Raw genomic sequence first — 24,729 nt, forward strand, 5'->3', positions numbered from 1 at the left:
CATATTATCTTGAGTTTTCTAAATGTCATTTAATTGATTGCGAGCCCGCATGATAACCTATATTAATAACTTAAGTTAAAATCAATTAAATTTTCTTGATCAAATTTTTTCATGAAATAAAACGGTACCGAAAGGGCGTTAGAGCAATCTAGCGTAATCAAGTCCTCATACCCAAAATCTCTGTTTCGTAGAAATAAAATAGTCCCCCCGCTAATTTATTTAGGTTCCTAATCAACCTAACTTCAATTAAAATCTTGGCATGTTAATTATTTGATCTTAAGTTGCGAATTGATAGAGTTTAGGGAGAACTCGAGTTTGGTTAGTTAATTTAATTGACTTAGCAATCCATTAGCCTGAAATTGATTTTTAGGTCGGGATAGACCCCAATTGTGAGCATGTGCTTAAATAGATGAAGCTAGGGTTTCACAAGTTTTGCTTAGTTGCGAAATAGTCCCCCAATTATGGAATTTTTGCAATTTGGCCTACAGGACCAAAAAACCTGTTCAATTAGACCCTCCAAATTTCGGTCAGCCCATTTTGTGAGTTTGTCCGAAATTCTAAATCTCTCGTGGGCTCGCTCGCTCTTTTGTGGACTCAAATTATGCCTTTTCCAATCAAATGTTCATTTATATTAAGTTTTTTTTCCCAAATTAATCATTAGATGGGCTATTTAAGCTCAAAATAAGCTCTAATTCTTTAATAAAATTCGGCACACCTCCCTAAACCCTTGGCCGAATTTTGATGTAGGCTCGGGTCCAATCTGCAAGTCCTTTAGGTTTAAATTAGGCTTTATTTCAAATAATTAACTTTTTAATCAAAGCCTTAAATTATAAGCTCCAAAATAGGCCCAACCTTTCTTTGAATTTTCGGCACATATAACTTCCAATTTCTTGAGAAATTTGCTCATTAATTTTAGGTCTGAATCGCCTGTCAAATTAAGCTCCATCTCGCACCACCAATCCGGATGAATGCTAATGCAATGTATGAATCGTAAAAGTAAACATGAAAAATGATTTTATTATTTTTGTTCAAAACTAAAAGATTAGCTCTAATTTTCTATGCAAAAATGACTAAAAATGATTGGTCAAAATTTAGATGTCAACAATAAGAAATCGATATAATCTCCAAATGTTGATATATCGAATAAGAATTTGTGCTTCTAATCAGATTCGATGCTAATTACGAAATATGATTGAGAAACTCATTTGATTTACTCTTTTTAACTCCCCCTTTCTATTTCAACTGGTGATATCATTTGAGTGTGGCACTTGATTTGCATAGTATATTTCTTCCGCCTTTAATCATAATTAAAAAGGATAAACACAAACATAATCAAGCATCATTTCATTCATTGCATATCCAAGCAGTGAGACATATATTAGATCATATTCTAAAAGGGAATAAGCCTCTTCAACAACAATAAACATTCATTCATCGATCGTCCCAAACAGCCACACACATTTCGTAGTAAAAAAGAAAACAAACCTCCCAACTTTTAACAAATAAACATCAGACTCTCTTTTCCTTTGTTGATGGTGAAGGATCAAGGTGTGCGAGAAACGCCCACGAAAAGCGCGTGATTGAACTGCACGTTAAGTCCCTTTCTCTCCTGCGCAAGGACAACGTTCTGACCTCTCATTCCTTTATTCAATTTTCTTTTTTTTTTTTTAATTAACAAAGGAAGGAGGGAACGTGGGATGCCCCACGTAGGCTGCAAGCGGCAGTTCCCCACCACCCTCACCCTTTGCTCTTTTTTTTTTTAATGCCCTTCTTCCTCTTGTGAACAGTCCCCTTGTGCAGAACGTTCTTCCACCGTTTTTTGCCACCTCCGACAGCCCACATTGAACCAAAATTAATCGTGGGTTTTGTACATCACGTCGGCACGACCACATCATTCAGAGAATCAGCGGAAACGGGGAATAAATTTGCCCGAAATCGAGCAAAAAGCGCTCGGACGCAAAATCCTAATCTGCGAATTCCGACCGCAAAAAATCATCTCCCACGGACACCCAAATGTCGAGACAACGTAAGACTTCTGTTCCCCATAACGAGGCGATCCTGCTGTTCCGAACACAGCCGTCATGGGCTGTCTTTGTTTGTACTGGGACACTTGGGAAACAAAAATAAGTTAAAAAGCCGCCATGTCACAGACAAAAGAAAGAACCATTTTGATGCTTTTATTGACTTGTTCGTACTTCCTCAATTAAATAGCCACAAAAGTGCAGTGTCCTTTGTCATGTTGCCTTTTGGAGTTATCCAGAATCCAGGTGCTTTCTCTATCGGGAGGGGAGTGACTTTAATAGCCCCGACAAAGTTCGATAAACAATTATAAAATCATGAAGATGTAGTTTCAATAGACAAACAAAATCTGTATAAAGTTAATTCTTATCATCACTAAATCCTACCCTCCAACTTCCTTAAAAATCACCAACTTTGACTTAGATTCTAAAGTCTATTTGATTTTTTTTTTATCCCATGAAAAAGCATCAACTTTAGCACGAATCTTAATTCTAATCCAAACCTTTTTTTGTCCCGTAAAGGAATAAATTTAAACATCGATCTCAATTTTAGCTTAAATTTTTTTGTCTCATAAAAAAAAAAAAACTATCAATTTTCAGGCAATACCTAGATATGGCCCTTGTCAAGTTTCCATCAAGTTTCCGGCGAGTACACATTGAATTTTGAATGGCATTATTAGATGAAAGCTTGATAAGAGCTAGGGTATTGACTGAAAGTTTGTGTTTTTTTATGACACCCAAATTGCTTAATTGAGATTCGATAGCTTTGCCAAAAAAAAAAAAAAAAAAAGAGGTTTAAGTCTCACAAAGACTAAATTTGGAAATCTCGCACACCATGGTGTTGGCTCAATTTCTAGAAACAACACTTGAGAGAACTCAAAAATTTAGAAGATTTTTGCCCAAACACGTATTTTCGTTTTGTTTGCACTTCAGATTTTGTGTGACATGAATCAAGTCCCTGTACTTTCAAGTTTTCTAATCCAGTCTTTCTATTTACACAAATCCAATTGATGAGGATGTTGAGGGAAGCCGAAGAGTAACGTGATTCAAATATTGCCTACATGAACACCCACCGAGAGGCCTTAGATAGTGAATCGATTAATTTTTTTAACTTTTTTTTGTCATGCTTCCACCAACTCACAAACTATGGTGGGTGTTTACGTAGGCAATACTTATTCCACGCCACGTTTCTAACAGCCACATCAATTTGATTTGGCTGAATTTCATGTCGGAGGGACTTGATTAGAAAAATGGAAAGTATAGAGACTTGAGAGAGAGAGATATATGCAGTGGCCTTTATTAAGCAAATGTGCCAAGCTTTTTGGAAAGACATTTAAATTGGGCCAATGGGCCAAGGTCCAATATACCAAATCTATTGGATCCATGTGCTTAGACTGAGGTTTGGACCTATCCAACGAATACCATGAGGCAAACGTTGAGATGTACCATCATCATGATAACAACAAAAAGTTTAATTAGGTCTCTCGATACAAAATTCAACCAAATCTAACAGATGTGACCGTTAGAGAACCCGAAGAGTAACAAGAATTAAATATTGCTTACGTGGACACCCATCGAGAGGCCGTGGATAGTGAATGGATTAAATTTTTATTCTCCTACCAATTCTCTATCAACTATGGATGTTTAATTAGGCAATAGTCAATTCACATTGCGCTTAAGTCAGTTGGATCTGACCAGATTTCATGTCGAAGGGACTTGGCTAGAAAATTTGTAAGTATAGAGACTTCATTAGCGAAGTGGTGAAAGTATAAGGACGAAAAGTAGAAAAATTTTCAAGAGAGAAAGAGAGATGCGTTGCCGTTTTATTAAGTAAATGTACGAAACTTTTTGACGAGAAATTTAAATTGGGCTAATGGGCCAAGGTTCAATAGGAAATTCGACATTTAAATTGCAGAACTTGGAAATTTGCTTCGCCAGTGCCTGCCAACACGCGAACATATTATTGCTGTGCCGTACGAAATACCTCCACAACTTCTCCGATAGATGTCCGGCCGGTCCGCAATGAGGGACACGATCAGCCATTATAAACAGCCGGAGCTTCGTCATCTTCTTGAACGAGTCTGCATTCGAGATCAAGTCTTCTACATCAATTTTGCCTAGTTTAATTCCTTCGATTGCATCCGTTCCTTGATACAGCGAAATAGAAAATAATTATGCACATTGAACGCACTTTGAAAATAATTAGGAATGTCGAAAGAGGCCATTGGACTCTTACCGAATTTCGCCTTAACACTTGTAGAGCATCCCCGTGACGCCATATTCTACTTCGCTTGGTGGGATTTCCAGCGTTGAAGTGGAAAATAATTATCCTTTACGTTCGCGAGAAAGCAACTCCGATCGAATTGATCTGCAATTCGGGGGTACTAAGCTCTCACACGAGTGTCGTCTTACCTATCCCGCTAGTGCCGGAAATTCCCACTATTCGGACCTCCTCAACCTCTAATTGGAGTAAGGAGTACAAGGCGTGTACTTGAGAATCTAACCCGACTGGATGGGAAGCAAGCAGGTTCGTGCATGAGCGGCTCAGTCTTCTTGAGATTTTCTCCACAACGGATTGGATGAATTCAGCTTCAAATCTGCAAATTGTCACAACTAAAGGTGTGACTCTGGTCGGGCTAATAGAAGGTGAAGAAAAGATCAATGAGATTATATTCCGAAACTTAGGAGTATCGTCCATCTAATCTAATTTAATGTCCCGTAATAGCACACAATTGGGTTGGAGTTCTTTTTTAGGAAAGTCCGTTAACTTGGTTATCATAACTTGCTAGGAAGGTTGAACTTAAAAGTTTAAGTCGATAGATGGTGGAAGACGGCATGTATATAAAGCGCATATAAATTTCATAGTCAAGTGATGCAGAATAATTCAACAAAGAGCAAGCTCTATTGTTTCATGCATGAAATAAGTAACTTCCTTTAGGGATCCTCTCAGGAAAACATTTAAGGACGAGAGAAAGTCAGTACCAGTTTCCGAGAGGGCAACTGGTGAGATTGCTAGCTTTGCGGAGAGCCTCTCTCCACCTCAGGACCTTGTCAGCATTATCCTGTCCGAAACCCTTCTCGCTTTGGCCAATAAGTGTGAACGGTCCGGACTGCTGGCGCATCTCTCTAGGGTCGACATCCACGAAAATGATGAATACCAGCTGGCCTTTCTTTTCCTTGCACTCGAGGATCTTATCCAGCTCGTCCAGGCACCACGGTGAGGAGACGAAGGTCTGAGAGATGACCACTATGGCGCTCCTTGACTGCTCGATCGCTCTGTTGATTGCCGTCGCAATCTCTAATCCTCTTTCTAGTTTGTAGTCGACGAGGGCCTTTATCTTGTTCTGCTCGAGAGCGTCGTGGAGATGGCTCACGAAGTGGCACGTATCGGCCTGCTTATAACTGATGAATGTGTCGTGAAACCACCGATGGGTGAATTCTGAGCTCTCCTTCCCTCTGTTAGGATTCAGCACATAACCACAACAATATAAAGCACAAAAACGAGAAAGAGAAATCGAGACACAAGATTTATCCCGACCCACCCTTAAATTAAGGCTACATCCAGCAGAGGATTTCGTTATAATTAACACATTGCACCTCTCTATTGCATCACTCAATTACAAGCGAAAAAGAGAATAAATAGAAGTAGTTATATATGAGCAGGACACTCCGCACTTTCCATAGAAAGTATCAACCACGTCCCAACACACTCTCTTGCAATATTTTTTTGCCATTTGCTCCGATGTGTCACATCCATCACTCTCCCTACAAACCCTAATATTTTTTCCGAGGAAGATGTCGTCATCTTTTTCACCTTTTCTTGGAAGTTTGAACCGCACTCCGTGTGCAGCTACTGATAGAATCTGACGCAAATCAAAGCAGAAACAGCATGCCAATGGTGGGAACACTGAAAAAAGAGAAACTATTGCATTCAATGCGAAGTCAATTTACCAAAGTAGCTTTCGGATGGTCCGATGACATCTTTTTTGGGGCAAATAGACGGAAAAGATGGATAATCCTAGGTGAGTTTCTAACCCAGTTATTGTCGGAATAAATTCTCGAGAACCCCAGAAAAGATTACAAATTTTATGAGACTTTCTAGATTAGTCCCATACCTACCCACTATTGTAATGCAACTAACCTAAATTCCCAACAAAGTGAAATGTTGACCAAATAACTAAAAGTTTCCAATGGGGAGATACTTATGAGAAAAGAAAATCCACATCCTCAATTGGGATTTACTAGCATTGCCAAAAAAGAGATGAGGTTTAAGTCTTAAATAAACTTGGAAATGTCGAACCCTTAACATATATGGCACACGCTCGATTTCTAGCCATAGCAATAGGAAGAAGTTATTCATTTTGGAAGTATTTCGATAAAGATTTGGACAACACTGCAAAAATGTATCATATGGACGATTTCAAATGGAGATACATTTCTAGAAAGACCAGGGTGACTAGTTCCAAGGTATGCCGGTTCCCAACCTAGAATCGGGAATTGGATCGGAAGGGCTGGTTTCGGTTTGTGGAACCGGGAATGGCCCATCAGTTCTAGGACCCACCTAGGAACCAACCGTCATGAGCAAGCGATGGAGCAACAAGTGCCGTAATTATCTACTTATAGCAGATCTGATAAATAATAAAATTCGAATCGACAATATGTTGACTTACAATATACCTTGGAACATTCTTTTCGATGTACTTGCTCCATAATTTGGAAAACAAATCGTAGTGAACTCATCTTTCATGGCAAAAAAATTGTTTCCTTTCCTGCTGCAAAAGGCCAATAGTGTTTGGCTACTGAATCCTGTATGTGTAAGAATTTTGTCTAAAGGCAGTACAAGATATAAGATTATTTCAGTCTCAACTCTAAGAATGATGTTTAATTTTGTATTAAAACCGTGCTAGCCTAAAAGTCACTTTAACACACCACTTCTAAATGACGATATACTCGTCTTGTGACGAAAGGACAAACGAGAGGATTTATACTAGGTTGTTAACTGTCAGCTCAACAACACGCTTTGGAATTTTAAGGAGAAAATTAAACGAAGCGAGAAGTGAAGATCCGAAACCCTGTTAAAACTCTAATTGGAAAAAATAAAATAAAAAAGCATTGTGTCTATCCAATTTATGCAATCTAAACTTTTTTATACCATGTAGATGTGAAGTCCACAAAAAGAAGGTATGTTGAAATTCCTTTTAGGACAAGATTAAAGCTAAACAAATGTGGCCTAACCACTTGTAGAGCATCCTCATTATGCCATACCATGCGTCGCTGGCTGGGGGTTTGCCGGGCATTTTTTAGTCACAATTTGTCTACACATTTTTTGAAACAAATCATGCATTTATATATTTATTATTTTAGTCAATGTAGAGCAGTTTTTTGAAAAAAAGAAAAAGGTCCAAAAAGCCATAAACCTATTACACATTTGCCAATTCAGTCTTAGACTTTTTGATATTGCCAATTGAGTCATAAACTTTTTCATATTTTGTCAATTGAGTTCATCTGGCCCATTTTGATAGAAAATCGTTCATGTGGATGTCGTCCTACGTGGTACGGTCAACACTAACATTGATCATTTTTCTAAAATTTAAGTATATATTCAAAAAAAATATTAAAATTTTTATTTATTCTTTTTTTTTTACCTTTTTTTCTTCTTCAAGTGGCTGATGAGGGTATCCGGGCCCTCGTCAACCACCGGGCGAGGGCAGCAAAGTCCTCATTGGCCGTGGGCTAGGCCATTGAGGCCGCGAGCAAGCTAGCCTCACCCGGACCATCGCAATCTTGATATAAGACTTTTCCGATTGAATTGGCAAAAATCAAAAGTTTATGACTTAATTGGTAAAAGTGCAATAGATTTATGATCTTTAAAGACAATTTCGTTTCAACTTCTGAGCCAGAATCTCAATCCCACTGTTGGCATGAATACCACATTGATCGGGGGAGTTGATGATCTATTCTATATCATAGCCATTAAGAAAGCCCGCTAGGTCGAGAAAAACCACCCTCTCGTTGGCCTCTAAGCCATTGACAATAATCCTCGTACTTTCATGAACGTTTCCCTGAGGGGATTCTTTCGGTCGATCGAAAGCTCATTGCCATTGTTTGGCACTTTTCCCATTCAAGAAACAACCCATCATGAGGGACAAGTACAGTACAAGTGCCATAACTTTTGTACGGCGTTCATTTGAATGCCATAATTTTCAAAATGTTCACTTAAGTGCCATAACTTTCAAAAATCGTTCACTTGAGTGCCATCGCCGAGGTGGATGCCGAAAAAGCTAACGTGGCGTCGGCGAATCGATTTTTTTGAATTTTAATGTACACGTGGCAATTTTCATCAAATTTTCATTTTTTTTTAGATTTTTTTTTCTAGTTTGTTTAATTATTGAAATTTTTTTTTTTAAAAAGAGAAACCTAGACCCTTGCCGGCCACCATCGGCCGACCCGGGGGCTAGGGTCGGCTAGCCCTAGGCCGGCGACGCCGCAACAGCCGTCGGTTGAGGTAGTCCGAACAAGGCAAGGAAGCAGTGGCGATAGCAAATCGGGAGCGGGGCAGGTGGAGGCAGGGGAATCCGAATAGAGCAAGGGGAAGTCGGACTTGCACGGGCTGTCGACGACACCAGGTCAGGCAAGGCTACTCGGTGGGTGAAGTTAGAGGTGGTTGGAGGGAGCCCGGGACAACGAGCAGATGCAACGATGGAAGCATAAATGGAAGCTGCAGTAGCGGTAGAAGCAGAGCGGTTCGGAATAGGGGGTCGGGTTACCGGGGTTGCTCGAGCTGGCTTGTGGCGGCGCCGGTGGTGGCGCAGATTGCTCGACCGGGCGGCCGACGGCCGTTGCGGCCTCGATAGTGGTGCAAGAGGGCCGCACCCTTGCCCATATCCGGTGAGGGCTTCAAGCCCTCACGTGCACTAGCCGAGGCCGCGACGGCCATCGACCGGGGCTGTCGAGGCCTCACCGGCCCAAGGCAAGCCGACCTTGGCCCTCGGGCGGCCGGTGGTGGCCGGCGGCAACCCTTGCCGAGCACCACCGAGAAACATAAGGGTTTCTCTTTTTTTTTTTTCGAAATATTAAATAACTAAAATAAAAATAAAAACATCAGAATGAATAAAAATAAAAAAATTTCAGAAACTATTAAAAATGTAAAGAAAATCCACGTGGCACTAAAAAATTAATAAAATAATAGTAAAAAAGTCCACATCAGCTTTTCCGGCAAAAAAAGTACTCAATTGAACGATTTTCGCCGGAATTGGCACTCACTTGTACTTTTTTGCTCGGATGTAACACTGAAGTGAACGTTTTAAAAGTTATGGCAATCAAGTGAACGTCGTACGAAAGTTATGACACTTGTACTGTACTTATCCCCCCATCATGATGAGTCCTAAATGAAGACCTTTGGAAAAATTGGGAGAAAATGATCAAAAAAATTCAAAACCTTGTGCGCTTATGTCAATTAAATCATAACCCTTTTTTGTTACTAATTGAATCCTAAAAAATTGCCATTTATTCTAATTTAGTCCATCTGACCAACTTTGATTGAACAATATTGACGCAAATGATTTTTAATAATATTTTAATATTTTTTCAAATTATTTTTATTTCTTCCTAAGAAATAAAAATAATTTGAAAAAAGTGTCTGTCGGCCAAAATTGGTCGATTAGAATGAATTGGCACAAATGAGCGTAAGAAGGTCAAAGCCTTCGTGAAATCTTGGGATACACAGAATTTTTTAGGGTGCTAGTAAATTATCTCCGATAAAATTCGACCGCGGCCTGAGTCTAGAACCCTTCTCGACAGAAGAGGTTTTTTTACATGGATTAGCTACAACTAGAAACCCTAATCACCGGATTGCAGGAAGAAAAGAGGAATTCAGATGGATATGCGTGGTGGAGACGGCGACATTGAGGTGGAGGGGCGAGCCAGGGAGGGCCGATGTAGCAAATTACAGGCAATTGATGAATCGAATATGCTGTTTTATCGCCTAATGAGCAGAACACCTTATGGCCTCGCATTTCAGCAATTTCCATGTAAGAGAATGTAAATTCAATCTGGCCACATTCAATCATACTAGAGAGAGAGAGAGACAGAAAGACAGAGACACAACTTCAATTCACTATTCTGTACGGATGCTGAAGATGGATACAGGATGTCCATTACTTACAGCCTCACCGGTGGGTCTGCTGCGGAAAGAAAGAAAGATTCCTAAGTTGGCTGCCTAGTATTGGCCAATTCTAGGACCGTCCTTCTGCATTGCTACAGCCATTGGGGAACAAAAATGGGAGGAATGAAATTGAACTAACTATTTAGTAGAGGGCATATTTTTCAAACCGTCGGTATTGGTGAATAATTGGAAGCATTAAACGGGGAAAATAACAGTAAACTAGTTTCTTTTAAGGTTGAATTGAAACAACTTTAAAAAGATAACTTGGAACAACTTAATCGCAGAATATTCTCTTGATTCGTTCTTTAGCAATTGTGGGGATTGATGCCTATGAAACTGGTACTACCAGTTATACACCATTGATGATTTAGCTCAAGATAAGGAAAGTTATGTGATAATATTTTCACGGTAAATAAATTTTTTCTCTCTCTCTCACGCAGTCGATTATGGGAGAATTATCCTACACACGCGGTGGGTTTTGTGTGGAGGGAGGAGGGTGTACGCGTATAAATGGAACATTCAAACCGCACATCAATCAAAGATGTGTCGAATCATCAATCATGAGAGGGCCGGAAAAAAGGTAAAGAGAGAGGCGGGGAAAGGAGGTGGTTGGTGGTTTTGGAGCGCGGGGAAGGGGCGTGGGGAATGCGGAAGATCCCACCTACGGCGACGTTGCTGTTCCAGCAGGCGCCGTGCTTGTCCGATCCGTGTCCGTGATCCGCACCTGCGCAGAGGCATCAGTGCGGCCCACGAACGATGCCGATCACGTAGGACCACCGACTCTCGGGATTTGAAAAACCAAAAAAGGGATAAAAACAAATTTGTCATATTTGCGTGGCGTTGATATTTTACTTCACCTTCATGTTTTTTGTGGTCCGGTGCTGATCCCCACGCAGATTTATAGGCGTGCCAGTCTGCAAGATTCTGTACATTTGCAAGCGAAGCAAAAAGAATTCAATTTTGAATTCTATATTTTCCAAGGTAATCCAAAAGTTAATTTATCTCTCAATATAAATGGAGTGAAGTAAAGCATGTAAGGACCCTATGTTCGATTTTACTGTACTCTCGATGTGTCAAATTCAAATTTCTTTGAATAAATTCGTGTGATTCTTAGTGTTATTTCTGAAAAAATATAAATAATTCGGTGTTTATGAGATTTTAATCTGATCATCCACTTAGATTTTCGCCAAAAGGGGTAAAACCCAAACTTGCCTATACCTTAAAGTTAGTATATATATATATATATCCACGAACTAGTTTGGTACATAATTTTTTTCTTGTCTCTTGTATCAATCTATATACTAATTTATATACTAATAGAGGGGAAAGTAAGTATGTATATATTGGTGCATTTTCAGCGATTACTCTTTAGGATCTCTTTATAATGCCGACTTAAATAAATTTTCTTTTTCAAACTTTCGCCTCAAGAGTTTCAAAAGTTAGCCATACCAACTGAAAAATAACAGTCGGGCCTTGTAAGAAAAAAGAGACAAGATTGTGGTTGAAAATGCGAACATAATTGCCGTATTTACTCGGAGATTTTACAGTAAGTGATTTCCCTTATCCCATCTTAATTTATTCCATTGTCTCGGATAACTTGTTCTTTTTTTTTTTTTTTTTTGTTCCACTACTATGACCTTCATATTTTGGCAAACATATAGATATGTGTATTATTATTGTTTACTACTTAATCAGATTATTATTATTTTGGATAAAAATGCAAAATAAAGCGTTAGCATCTCCCTTGCACGTGCCAATATTAATTATTTTTCCAGTAAAATTAAGCGTCCAATTTCAAGATAATTCGTCTTTCCCCACGCAAAACGCCGCCGTTTCACTCTCAACGCGCACGCGCTCTCCCTCCCTCGCTTCTATGCTCCCACCAATTAACTACCCAAGGTGAGTGTTTACACAATAAGTTATTGTTTGATCTGAGTAACGCTTTGACTTCTTCTGAAAGCCACTAAGCTGGATTTGATCAGATTTTACGTTCGAAAACTTGATTAGAAAAGCTGAAAGAATGGAGACTTGATCAGAAAACTGGCGAAAGCATAAGGACAGGAAAAAAAAAAAATGAGAGAGATGTAGTCTTAGTTAAGTAAACGTGCAAGTTTTATTGACGAGACATTAAATTAGGCTAATGGGAAAAGGTTCAATTAACTTAGTCTATTTGGATACAGGTGCATAGATTTCCATTTTCTCTGGAGTTTATAACTTGCTGTTCCGCACGAAACATCTCCACAACTTTTCCGATAGATATCCGGCCACTCCACAATGAGGGACATGATCCATGATACATATCCTGAGCTTCCTCATCCTTTTGAACGAGCCTGCGTCCAAGATCAACTCTTCTACATCAACCTTGCCTAGATTAATTCCTTCTATGGCATCTGTTCCCTGTTAGAGCAATACAAAAATAATTATGCATGTTGCAAGCACTTGGAAATAATTGCGCACATTGAAATAGGCCATTAAACTCTTACCGAATTTTGCCTAAACACCTGTAGAGCATCTTCGCGGCGCCATATTCTGCTTCGCTTGCCAGGATTTTCAAGGCACTCTTGAATCACAATCTGCCTACCGATTTCTTGAAGCATATCATGCATCCATATTTTGTTATTTTCATCGATGTATATGAGCGACTTTCGAGTCAAAATCTCAATCCCACTGTTGGCATGGACACCACATTGGTCTAGAAACTTCATGATCAGTTCTTTGTCATATCCATTAAGAAGACACGCGATGTCGAGAAAAATAGTCCTCTCGTTTTCCTCTAAGCCTTCTATGACAATCCTCATTATATCGTGAACGTTTACCCGAGGGATTTCTTTCAGTTGATCAAAAACTCCTTGCCATTCTTTGATGCTTTTGCCATTCAAGAAACAACCCATCACGGTGAGTACTAAAGGATTCCCTTTGAAAAAACCGGTGAAGCAATTTGAGAGCATCTTATAATCACTTTTGGGATATCTTTCCTGGAACGCGATCCAACTGAAAAGCTCGAGAGCTTGATCATCATTCAGAGCTCTTACCTTATAGATCTCCCCACAGAGACCGGTTAAGGTTTCTTCGTGTCGAGGGATCAAAATGACTCTACTTCCCAAGCCTAAGTCCAATGCCTTGATCAGGTGGCTCAGTGGCTCCAACAACCCTTCAACATCATCAAACACCAACAAAACCCTTTGGTTCTGAAGCTTACACCTAACGAGGTTTGTTACTACATGAACATCATCGCCAAACTCCGAAACTCCATTGCCAAGAAGGGTCTCCTGCATTTTGACGAGGCTGTCTTGGCTCGAGATATCCTCCACGTTTGCGAGGAAGAAACTGCAATCAAAGTGATCTGCAATTTGGTCGTACAAAACTCTCACGAGTGTAGTCCTTCCTATTCCGCTAGTGCCGGTAATTCCCACAATTCGGACATCCTCAACCTCTAAATGGAGTAACGAGTACAAGGCTTGTCGCTGAGAATCTAACCCAATCAGATCGAAACCAAACGGGTTCGTGCAAAAGCCGCTCAGTCTTCTTGAGATTTCCTCCACAACGGATTGGATGAATTCAGCTTCGAGTCTGCAATTTATTAACAACTAAAGGCGTGACTCTGGTTATTCGGGCTAGTAGAAGGCGAAGTAAAGATCAGCAAATAGTCTCTGAGTGACTATATGACTAACAGTGGATTTTGGGCTACGAAAAAAAAGATTATGCTAGCAAAACCCTATAAAATAGTACAACAGAAGATATTGTAGCTAATCAGTGAAGCGACAGATTAAAAAAAAGGGATAGAAATAAGTCAATGAAGTACATTTTTTATGCTCACAAAAAAGAGGTTCTACTATAGAGTTTCTTGGCCAAAAAAGGAAAGAGAGAGGGAGGCAGAGATGGACAGAGAGAAAGAGAGATTTAAGAGCAGGCTATAAGAATAGAAGAGAAACAAACAGGAGTCTGAACTTTCTTTCAAACCCCAGCTTGGTACCACAGACCATTTCACAGAGGAGAGTTTTGGTGGTGAAGGGAAGGATAGCATCACAGCTAGGGTTTACCCTGTGATGGCCGTGGAAGATGTCTCAACTTCCCCATTTAGAATCTTTTTAATATTAACGAAAGAAAGCAAGCGACTTTTTGTAACTTCCTCCAGCCAAAGTAGCTCATATGCTTTGGAGTTCACCCACTTGTATGTTTTCTACAGTGGACTCAGAGTAAGTGACGGAAACAATCTGTTGTTCTCGGAGATCTGAGAAATCCTCTCAAGGAAACACTTTTTTTTTTGTCGAAATTTTTAAAGAGAGAGAGAGAGAGAGAGAGAGTACCTGTTTCCGAGATGCCAGCCAGCGAGATGGCCAGCTTTGCGGAGAGCATCTCTCCACCTCCGGACCTTGTCGGCATTCTCCATCCCCAAACCCTTCTCACTTTGGCCGATCAGCGTGAATGGCCCAGACTGTTCGCGCATCTCTCTGGGATCGACGTCCAGGAAAATGGGGAACACCAGGCCTTTCTTTTCCTTGCACTCGAGGATCTTCTCCAGCTCGTCCAGACACCACGGTGAGGAGGCATAGGTCGGAGAGAGGACCACAATGGCACTCCTCGACCGCTCGATGGCTTTGAGGATTGCCGGTGCGATCTCTAGTCCTCTTTCCAGACTGCAATCGACAAAGGCCCTCAGCTTGCTTCGCACTAGAGCTTCATGGAGATGGCTCACGAAGTGGCGGGTGTCTGCTTGCCTATAGCTGATGAATGTATCATACACGCACCTTATAGGGGTGGAAGAGGGGGGCAAGGGGAGTTGTGTCCTGGCTGTGAGGCTATGTTTGGGAGACTGCAATTGGAATTGTGCTGTTCTCCTGTCTAGGGGGCCGGGATGCAATGGAGGACGAGAACAAGGAGAGAGAAGCTTGCCCTTGAGTTGGCCAAATTTGATCGTCATCTTCGTAGAGTTTGCCATTGAAGCACCCCCAATAATCAAAGTAGAGAAATGAGCCCTCTCTCTCTCTCACAGTCTGCCATTGAAGCACCCCCAATAATGAAAGTAGAGAAATGAGCCCTCTCTCTCTCTCTGTTCAGCATCTCTCTCTCTCACATCTGTCCAGCACTGGTTTCTGGAGATGATCCCTTTCACTTTTTAACTTGTTTTGGGGGAAGACAAAATCTGGAAGGACCGCCCTTACCAAAAAAAAAAAAAAACTGGAAAGACCGCTAAGTCTCCAGCTTCTCTATCTCTCTGTCTCTCTTTCTCTCTCTCTGTTTGACTGATTGGCGACCATCGTTGCCCATGATTCTCAACTTGTGTGTTAGCGAGCCATCAATGCTTTTTGTCCCTGTTCTACGTGTCTGGGTCTCCCTGTCGATTGGAATCTTGTTGCGGCCATGCCCACGATGTTAATGTGTTTCAATACATCTATCACGTGAAATGGGGAAACAAAGAAAAACAAAAGAAAACAATTTTTTTTTCAAAATATTTTTCCACAAAGTGGTTTCGCGTCACCATATTCTTATTACCCTCGGCTTTTATTCTAGGGGGAGATTATTTTATGAGTGACACAAACTAGGCAATCCTAAGTTTTAGTCTTCTAAGTTTCACCATTTGTGAGATTTGATTCTCTTACATTCATCTTCTGTAATCCCAGTCCTTCACCTCTCTTGAGGTGTATTTCTTGATTCGTGCGATCAAGTGCTTACCTGCAGTAGCTAGTCTTATCAAATTGGGATTTCTTTCGTTCTTATTTCTTAGTTTCTTTTTCCGTAATTTGAAACTCGCTTGGCACCAAGTTAGCATCGCGTGCCATTTTCTATCATGCTAATAATACCACGTCGTTGATTAATCGGACGGTGTAGCCAAAATGGCTGATGGAAGGACTTGAATGGAGTACTCGAGAGAGCTAGAGTGCTAGATGACACAACATTAAATTCTACCGACTTCATGTGTTTTTATTCATAAGGTTATGTTTCTCTCTAGTTAGTCACCATCGTTGAAACGTCAGTTCTAGGGGAAAAAAAGGAGAGTTAATATCACGAAAAATTTCAAATTAGTATGTATGTGATAAATTTACCCCAAACTATTTTCTCGACCACGAAAAACTGCAAATCGGTATATCTGCGACAAATTTACCCCATACTATTTTTTTTTTACCATAAAAAATTCTAAACGAGTATACCCGTGATAAATTTACCTCAAACTAATTTTTTGACCACGAAAAACTGCAAACTAGTATATCTGCGACAAATTTACCCCATACTATTTTTTTTTACCATAAAAAATTCTAAACTAGTATACTCGTGATAAATTTACCTCAAACTAATTTTTTTTTAACACGAAAAACCTTAAATCGATACACCCGTGATACATTTATCCTTCGTTAAATTGGGTTAATACCATGAAAAATCTCAAATTGATACCTCCGACAAAAAGAGGGTAAAAACTCTAAAGTGATACACCCATGAACCGCCACATGCAATCTAACGCAACAATTTGACGGTTAAATTTAACGAAAACTAACGGAGGGTAAATTTATCGTAGGTGCACCCGTTTGGAGTAAATTTGTCACAGGTATACTAGTTTGGACTTTTTGTGGTCAAAAAAATAATTTATGGTAAATTTATCACAAGTGTACCAATTTAGATTTTCCGTGGTATTAGCCCAAAAAAAAAAAAAGACAAAAGAGAAGATGTTAAGTCGAAGTCGAAGAAAGCTCGTGCGCTTGGATCATTTATTGCATCAAGTGCAATGAGAGTATTCAAGGTAACATATTTTAGTCTGATAATCACAAAGTCTTCTCAAATGAACCTCGAACTCACTCTGATAATCATGCCGAGCTTCTCTCTCTCTCTCTCTCTCTCTCTCTCTCTCTCTCTCTCTCTCTCTCTCTCTCTCTCCATGTGATTCTGAACAACCCCCCCAGCCCCTCTAACATTCAAATCCTCTACAAATTCGGTCGATACAAACTCTTTGATGAGTTCATTCAGGGTTAAATTGGAGTACATTTTCAAGACTTTCATTGTTTCAGTTGAGGATTTTGATGACAGAAAAACGTATTAATCTGTCCTTTCCTAATGAAGTATACACGAGCCTATTTATAGGCTTAACAGGAAAATAATCTAAAGTAACAACAGTCAATTGCATTAATCGGAATCAATCAAGAGAAATCTCCTAATATATATTCATATATATATATATATATATATATATATATATCCTGAATGTATCTATATATCTCACATCCCAACTCAAGGTGACTCGAAAAAAAAGAACAACTTGAGTTTGGAGAAAAGGTCTAGAAAACACTTAGGCAGATATGTCTTGGTGAAGACTCAATGACCGCCCGATGCGCTAGGGTTGTTATTTGAGTAATTATATACTACATAACGTTTTCATCTAACAGCTTGAGCTTTTCGAACTGTTAGCGGTGGTCATACAAAAATCTCGCGTGGCATCGGCGCCAAACACTAGTAGTAATGAGTAATCTGGGTCCTTCTTGAATAAGATCGAGTATGGACTTTAGTCGCCCCGAGTAGTTGAAGGAAGTCGATTTATCAAATAATTCGTTATTGTGAACGCTTCCAGCTAATAGTTGAGTGGCATAGATGCCTCAAATAAAGAAGCAAGCTCGAGTTCGATAATGTGTCGATATTTCCTCTCAACAACACTATTTTGCTTTGGTGTACCTAGACGAGAGAGTTGTTGTATTTCTCATTGACAAAGATGCTCAAGAAAATTATTGCTTGTGAATTCACTCCTCTATTAGATTGAAATTTTTTAATTTTCTTATCAAGCCAATTTTCAACTAATTTCTGAAAAAAATAGGAAAGTCTCAAGGAAATTGGACTTTCATTTCAATGAATACAATCAACAGTATCGTGGAAAATCATCAATAAATACCATATAATATCGAAATATTTGCATAGAAGGAATTGGGCTCGGTCCCAAATATCACAATGTATTTTCTCCAATGGATGAGAATATCGAGAATCGGATAAACAAAATGATAATCTTGAACTTTTACTAATCTGACAACTGTGACATAAAATGCCAGTGGATTTATTTACTGAAATCAAATCATCGGACCACAAAAGCTATAAAATACGACTGTTTGGATGGCCTAACCGGCGATGCCACGTCAATTCCTTCGCAATCTTGTGTCTCGGAGAAAATAATGCTCTCCTCGAGATTCATAAGTTCTAGTAGCAGTTACATTGTGTGTGTTTGTTTCACGGAAAATCAAAGATTTGGAAAACATTTTCCGAAAAATAAACGCTTGTATCTTTTAGAAAAATTAGTCAATAGAAAATATTTTCATTATGGATAACACTTTATACCTAACTATTTTCACGGTGGTGAAAATATTTTGCATTCATTCATTTTTATGAGTGATACAAGCTTTTCTTTTTTTGGAAAATATTTTCTAAATCTTTGATTTTTCGTGAAATAACCACACCCTAAATGTCATTTCTATCTTTATGGACAACATAGCCTCTGCTAGCTGATTGTGCATAAGAAGGTCAAAGCCTTCGTGAAATCTTGGGATACACAGAATTTTTTAGGCTGCTAGTAAATTATCTCTGATAAAATTCGACCGCGGCCCAAGTCTAGAACCCTTCTCGACGGAAGAGGAATTTTTACATGGATTAGCTACTATTAGAAACCCTAATCACAGGATTGCAGGAAGAAATGGGGAATTCAGATGGACATACATGGTGGAGGCGGTGACATTGAGGTGGTGGGGGGAGCCAGGGATGGCCGATGTAGCAAATTACAAGCAAGTGATGAATCGAATATGCTGTTTTATCACCTAATGAGCAGAACACCACATGGCCTCGCATTTCAGCAATTTCCATACGTTCATCCAGACCTTAGGCACGTGTGTCATCATCATCGTACGTCCGTGGTAGACCAAATAATGTTGCCATGGCATGCTTGACTTGAAGGTGAATTGGGGTAAGAGGCTTTAGGAGACTTGTAGATTGGGTTTCCAAAGAAGGGAGATCTAGTTTTTTCCAATCTTGTCCAAGATTGCTCGAGGAAATTTCTTGTCCTTCATTTTTCTTTTTTTCTTTTTATGATAATGTCGTTTAATAGTAAAATCTGGAACCCCTCTCATGTCGTAGAATTTGTACTTCAATCGCAAGAAATGTCTCGTCGACATTGATAGGGATATAAGTTGCGGAATATGCTGGTCGAAGACCTCGAAATAGGTGCGGTGGCTAGACCAACTGTAGCGGTTCAACCATGCAGAGTGCCGGTGGAGTCCCCCCCCCCCTCTCTCTCTCTTTCTCTCTCTCTCTCTCCATGTGATTCCGACTAACCCCTCTGCTCCTCCGACCTTTCACTTGTCAAGGGTTAGCTGGAGCACATTGCAAAGACCTTTTCTTGTTTTCTAGGGTTTAACTTGGAGGACATGAGCTTCCATGCCGGATAGAAAGAGAGAGGAAGTGGGGGTGGTTCAGCACAATTATGGGTTAACCAAGGGTTCTTCTACCATGCAAATTACCCATTGGCATGTTGAAAGTTCTAAAATGTTCCGAGAAAGTCAATAGTCCAACCCTTGAACAACTGAACAAGCCATTGGCGGCGGTCGATCTGAAACGGCCAGCCTATTTGTGATTGTTGATGACCCATGATATTCTATTTGTTTGTTTGGACAACACCAAACCTAAGTTAAGGGTGTTAGTCACATACTTTAGGAGTGAACATGATATTCGAGCTTTTCTAAGAACTGTGTCAAGTGTCAACATAGATATAACATGCTGCATCAACAAGTATGCCGAAAGATCGTATCGGCTATCCTTGCCTACCTTCTATTTTCAAAATTTTAAAAAAAAGCCCATCCCCAACTGGTAACCTCTCATATCCACCCAAAACACAGACAGCTAAAATGAGTTTAAGGAGGGTCAATTCGGTCTTTTCAATTTGGGGTTTTGCTTAGAGGTATGTAAATAAGTGATCACCGGGTCTAAAGGGTGGTATCTTTTGGTATTTCCCATATGATGCTGAATTTGTGAGGGAAGTCTCACGCCCAAAAAGTTAGGACTCTCGGACACATTAAAGTTTTGATGACTCGTGTGTAACTATGCATGGCTATCCCTTCTTACATTTACATGACAAGAAAAGTAAAAAGGGCATTAATGACCTTACATTTCAAATTCCTTATAGCCAAGCCCCGAGATGCGGTGTTGTAGCATATGCGGATCAAGCATTGAGACAAGATACTGTGGATACAAAGATAAATTTGAGCTCACAACAAAGGAAATTCACCCTCACTCATCAATATGATCAAATCAATGGTATGAGCACGCACATCCAACGTGATATTAATGGGGATGGACTACCACCTGACCGATTGAAATTTATGTGAACTGGGGATCATTACCCCGTAGTCTACTCTATTCCGGATGACAATCAATACTGTGAAACCCGTAAACCGATGCAATTTAACTTTTCGAAACTTTATATGGGAGACATCAACAAGAAAAGATAATCTACTTGCTTCATTGGGATTTCGTAGCTTTGCCCAAAGAGAGAGAGAGAGAGAGAGAGAGAGAGAGAGAGAGAGAGAGAGAGAGAGAGAGAGAGAGAAGGTTTAAGTCTTACTGTTAAGGAATGTAGTTAATATGTAACGGACAATTCAAAATTATTCCGTAGTTAATATTGTAACGTATGTATTTAATACAGACTAATTTTGAATTAGTCCATTAATGTAGTTATATTCTGTAATTAATATTGTAACGGACTAATTCAAAATACTTTGAATTAGTCCTTCTAGGAAAACTCTATAAATACAAACGCTATCCTAGAGTTGAGGATAAGCGAAACTCATTCTCAAACCTTGAGTCTATTTCTTACATGGTATCGGACGACCAGTAGGATCCTTGACAATACCGACGTTATTTATTCTCTACCATTTTTCTATCTCTCCTATTCACAATGTCATCTTCCACCTCCACTCCGGCTGTGCAATACCACCTTAGCCTTAAACTTTCCGGTTATAATTTTTTATTGTGGAAAACTCAATTATTTCTGTTGCTTCGTAGCGAGTCCTTAATGGGATACCTTGACGGCACTATTATCCGTCTCACTCCAACCATCACCCCTACGGACTCTACTATTGCAGCACCAAACCCTGCATATGATGAATGGATTCGAAAAGACCAACTTGTTCTTAGTTGGATGATATCTTCTCTTTCACCCGATGTTTTATCCTATGTGGTTGGATTAGATTCTGCTGCCAATGTCCGGAAGGCTCTACAAACTGCCTTTGGATCTCTATCGCATACAAGCATTCTTCAACTTCATATGCAACTCCAGAATACATCTAAAGGTGACAAGTCTGTCTCAACTTATCTCCGCGAGGTAAAATATATTTCGGATCAATTAGCTGCTGCCAATCGCTCTCTTGGAAATGAAGAATTAAATGCCATTGTCTTCCGTAATCTTGGTTCTAATTTTTCTAACATTATTGCTGCCTTAGCTACAAAACCTGATTCGATAACATTTCCTGAACTCCATCGATTGTTCCTCAATCATGAGCTTCGAATGAAGTCCGCCACAATGCCTATAGAGGCAAATGTTATCGCTTACACTCCTCCATCATCCACCCCTCCTATTCAACCACAACCGATTTCCAATTTTCAACTTTCTACCACTCAAAATCCGCAATATTGTGGTCAAGGCAACCAGCGCAATTATGGGAACCCGGGCAATCGATCTAAAAATAGAAAAGATCGATGCCAAATTTGTCAGAAATATAATCATACTGCCACAAGATGTTATTTCTGATATTCGCGATCTTACAATACTACAATTCAACCTATTGCTAATATGGTTGGAATTCTTCCTATCCCCTTGCAGCAAGACTGGTTTTCGGATACCGCAGCCACTCACCATGTGTCGCCTTACATTGCTAATCTGCAGATCTCACTACCACATAATGGTAAGGAATCTCTTCGTGTAGGTAATGGAGCAGGTTTAGACATTGTTAATGTCGGTTCTTCCACTCTAAAAACCTATATCAACAAATCTTTTAATTTCTCGAATATCCTTCATGTCCCTAACATTACGCGTAATTTGCTTTATGTTCGCAATTTTACACGTGATAACAACTGCTTCTTTGAGTTTCATCCATTTCACTTTGTTGTGAAGGATTTGCGGACCAAAACACCTTTGCTCCAACACCGACATTATCAAATGGTAATCTTGCTTCAACATCTAACACGTTGGTTTCTAGTCCGTCTAATGATGGTACAGGTTCTAACGAGAATCTTTCGGATGCTTTCTCACCGCAAGCTATTCTAATACCTCCACAACCGGCTTATCAAGCACCGAGAACCCATCCAATGCGGCCGTGTCAGAACCCAAAGCCCAACAGTACATATCCATTACCAGATTTGAACTTGACTGAAAAGAGTTCTAAAGAAGAGCCACGATGCTTCACCGAAGCTAATAAACATGAAAAATGGAGGGAGGCGATGTTTTAAGAATTTAATGCTTTGTTGCGTAATGGAACATGGGTTTTGGTTCCACCGAATCCCAAAGCAAATGTCATGGGCTCCAAATGGGTTTATCGAGTCAAGACACGTGCGGATGGCTCGATAGATCGGTACAAAGCCCGTCTAGTGGCCAAGGGCTACAATCAGCATAAGGGTATTGACTATACGGAAACGTTTAGTCCCGTCGTTAAAGCAACCACCGTCCGTACAGTTATTTCATTGGCGGTGACAAGGAATTGGAAACTTCGGCAATTGGATGTTAGCAATGCGTTTTTAAATGGTAACTTGACTGAAGAAGTCTACATGGCCCAACCTCGGGGCTTCATTGACAAGGAAAAGTCAAACCATATATGCAAGCTACAAAAATCCTTATACGGATTGAAGCAAGCACCGCGGGCTTGGTTCCACCGATTGAGCATCTTTTTAGAAACACTGGGATTTATCGGATCAAAAACCGATACTTCCCTCTTCATACTACATCGGCCCGATTTCTCCATTTACATGCTTATCTATGTTGATGACATTGTTATTACGGAATCAAACCCGGCATTTATTCAAGACACTATTGAACGCTTGAACAAAGAGCTCTCCATACGGGACTTGGGTGACCTTAATTATTTCTTGGGAATTAAGGTGCTCAAACATCCATCTGGGCTCCTCTTGTCACAACAAAAGTATGTTACAAATCTCCTCCACGGAACCGGAATGGACGGTGTTAAACTGGTTCACACACCCATGGCTACAAATACCAGTTTAATCAATCGGGGTAAGCCACTTGAAGATGCCGGTTTATACGGGAGCACCATAGGAGCTCTTCAGTATGCCACCCTTACTCGGCCGGATATCTCCTATGCGGTAAATAAAGTCTGTCGGTTCTTGAAAGAACCAACAGAATACCATTGGAGTGCGGTGAAATGCATCCTACGCTATTTAAAGGAAACCATTTTGCATGGACTGCTTATCAGTTCTCAATCCTCTATAGAACTCCATGCATACGGTGATGCAGACCGGACAGGTTGCCCCACCGATAGACGATCAACAGGAGGTTATGCAATTTATATGGGCCAAAATCTGATTTCTTGGTCGGCTAAGAAGCAACATACCATTACATGTTCCTCAACCGAATCCGAGTATCGGGCATTGGCAAATGCCACGGCAGAAGTGGTATGGCTACAATCGTTGTTACAAGAATTGGGCATCTCTCACTCAAAACCCCCTATCCTTTGGTGCGACAACCTATGGGTAACGTATCTTACGGTGAATCCAATTTTTCATGCTAGAACAAAGCATATTGAGGTAGATTTTCACTTTGTCCGCCATTTAGTGTCACAACGCAAACTTGAGGTTCGCTTCATATCCACACGTGACCAAATAGCGGATATCTTCACCAAGCCTCTTATTCGTTGTTGCCATGATCTGCTCAAATCCAAGTTAAGATCATCCAGAAGACCCCCTTCAACTTGGAGGGGCCTGTTAAGGAATGTAGTTAATATGTAATGGACAATTCAAAATTATTCTGTAGTTAATATTGTAACGTCTATATTTAATACTGTAACGTCCGTAGTTAATACCGTAACGGACTAATTTTGAATTAGGCCATTAATGTAGTTATATTCTGTAATTAATATTGTAACGGACTAAATCGATTTTTTTTTTGTAATGCATGTTTTTTAATTTCTCATAAATCTTAAGCATAAGTTGCTTTGAGAAATTTTTTTGAGCTTTTAGAAATCAATTTAAAATATATATAAAAAAAGGTCCATTCGAGGTTGAGAAAATCTATCTGATCGGTTCGGATGTTTATGTCATGAAAATGAATAGAAAGACAGTTGACTATTCTAGTGATTCCTCAACGTAATGGAATTGCAGAGAGAAGAAACAGGTCCGAATTCGCGAACAAGAAGCAATCGGTACGTACGATCAGAGAGAGAGAGGGAGAGAAAAGGTCAGCATCTCTCTGTCTCTCTCCCTCCCTCTCTACGATGGTACGCGCTTTTCATGGGCGTTTCTCGCACACATCACACGTGCAGCTTAGGGCACGTGCCTGGCATGAGGCCGAGGATAAAATACCCA

General features: G+C 40.0%; 1 protein-coding gene and 1 long non-coding RNA gene across 2 annotated transcripts in view; one reads left to right on the top strand and one right to left on the bottom strand.

Moving 5' to 3' along the window:
* LOC115730304 overlaps positions 1-24,729 on the bottom strand; it is a 113,451-nt gene that overhangs the window by 73,643 nt on the left and 15,079 nt on the right. The gene's annotated exons all lie outside the window — the stretch shown is intronic.
* On the top strand, positions 16,737-24,070 carry LOC125314975. The gene is made up of 3 exons (XR_007198321.1): positions 16,737-16,747; positions 18,931-18,933; positions 23,672-24,070. It is a non-coding gene; the product is annotated as an uncharacterized LOC125314975 (long non-coding RNA).

Source organism: Rhodamnia argentea, chromosome 5 (genome assembly GCF_020921035.1).
Source record: "Rhodamnia argentea isolate NSW1041297 chromosome 5, ASM2092103v1, whole genome shotgun sequence".
NCBI lineage: Eukaryota > Viridiplantae > Streptophyta > Magnoliopsida > Myrtales > Myrtaceae > Rhodamnia > Rhodamnia argentea.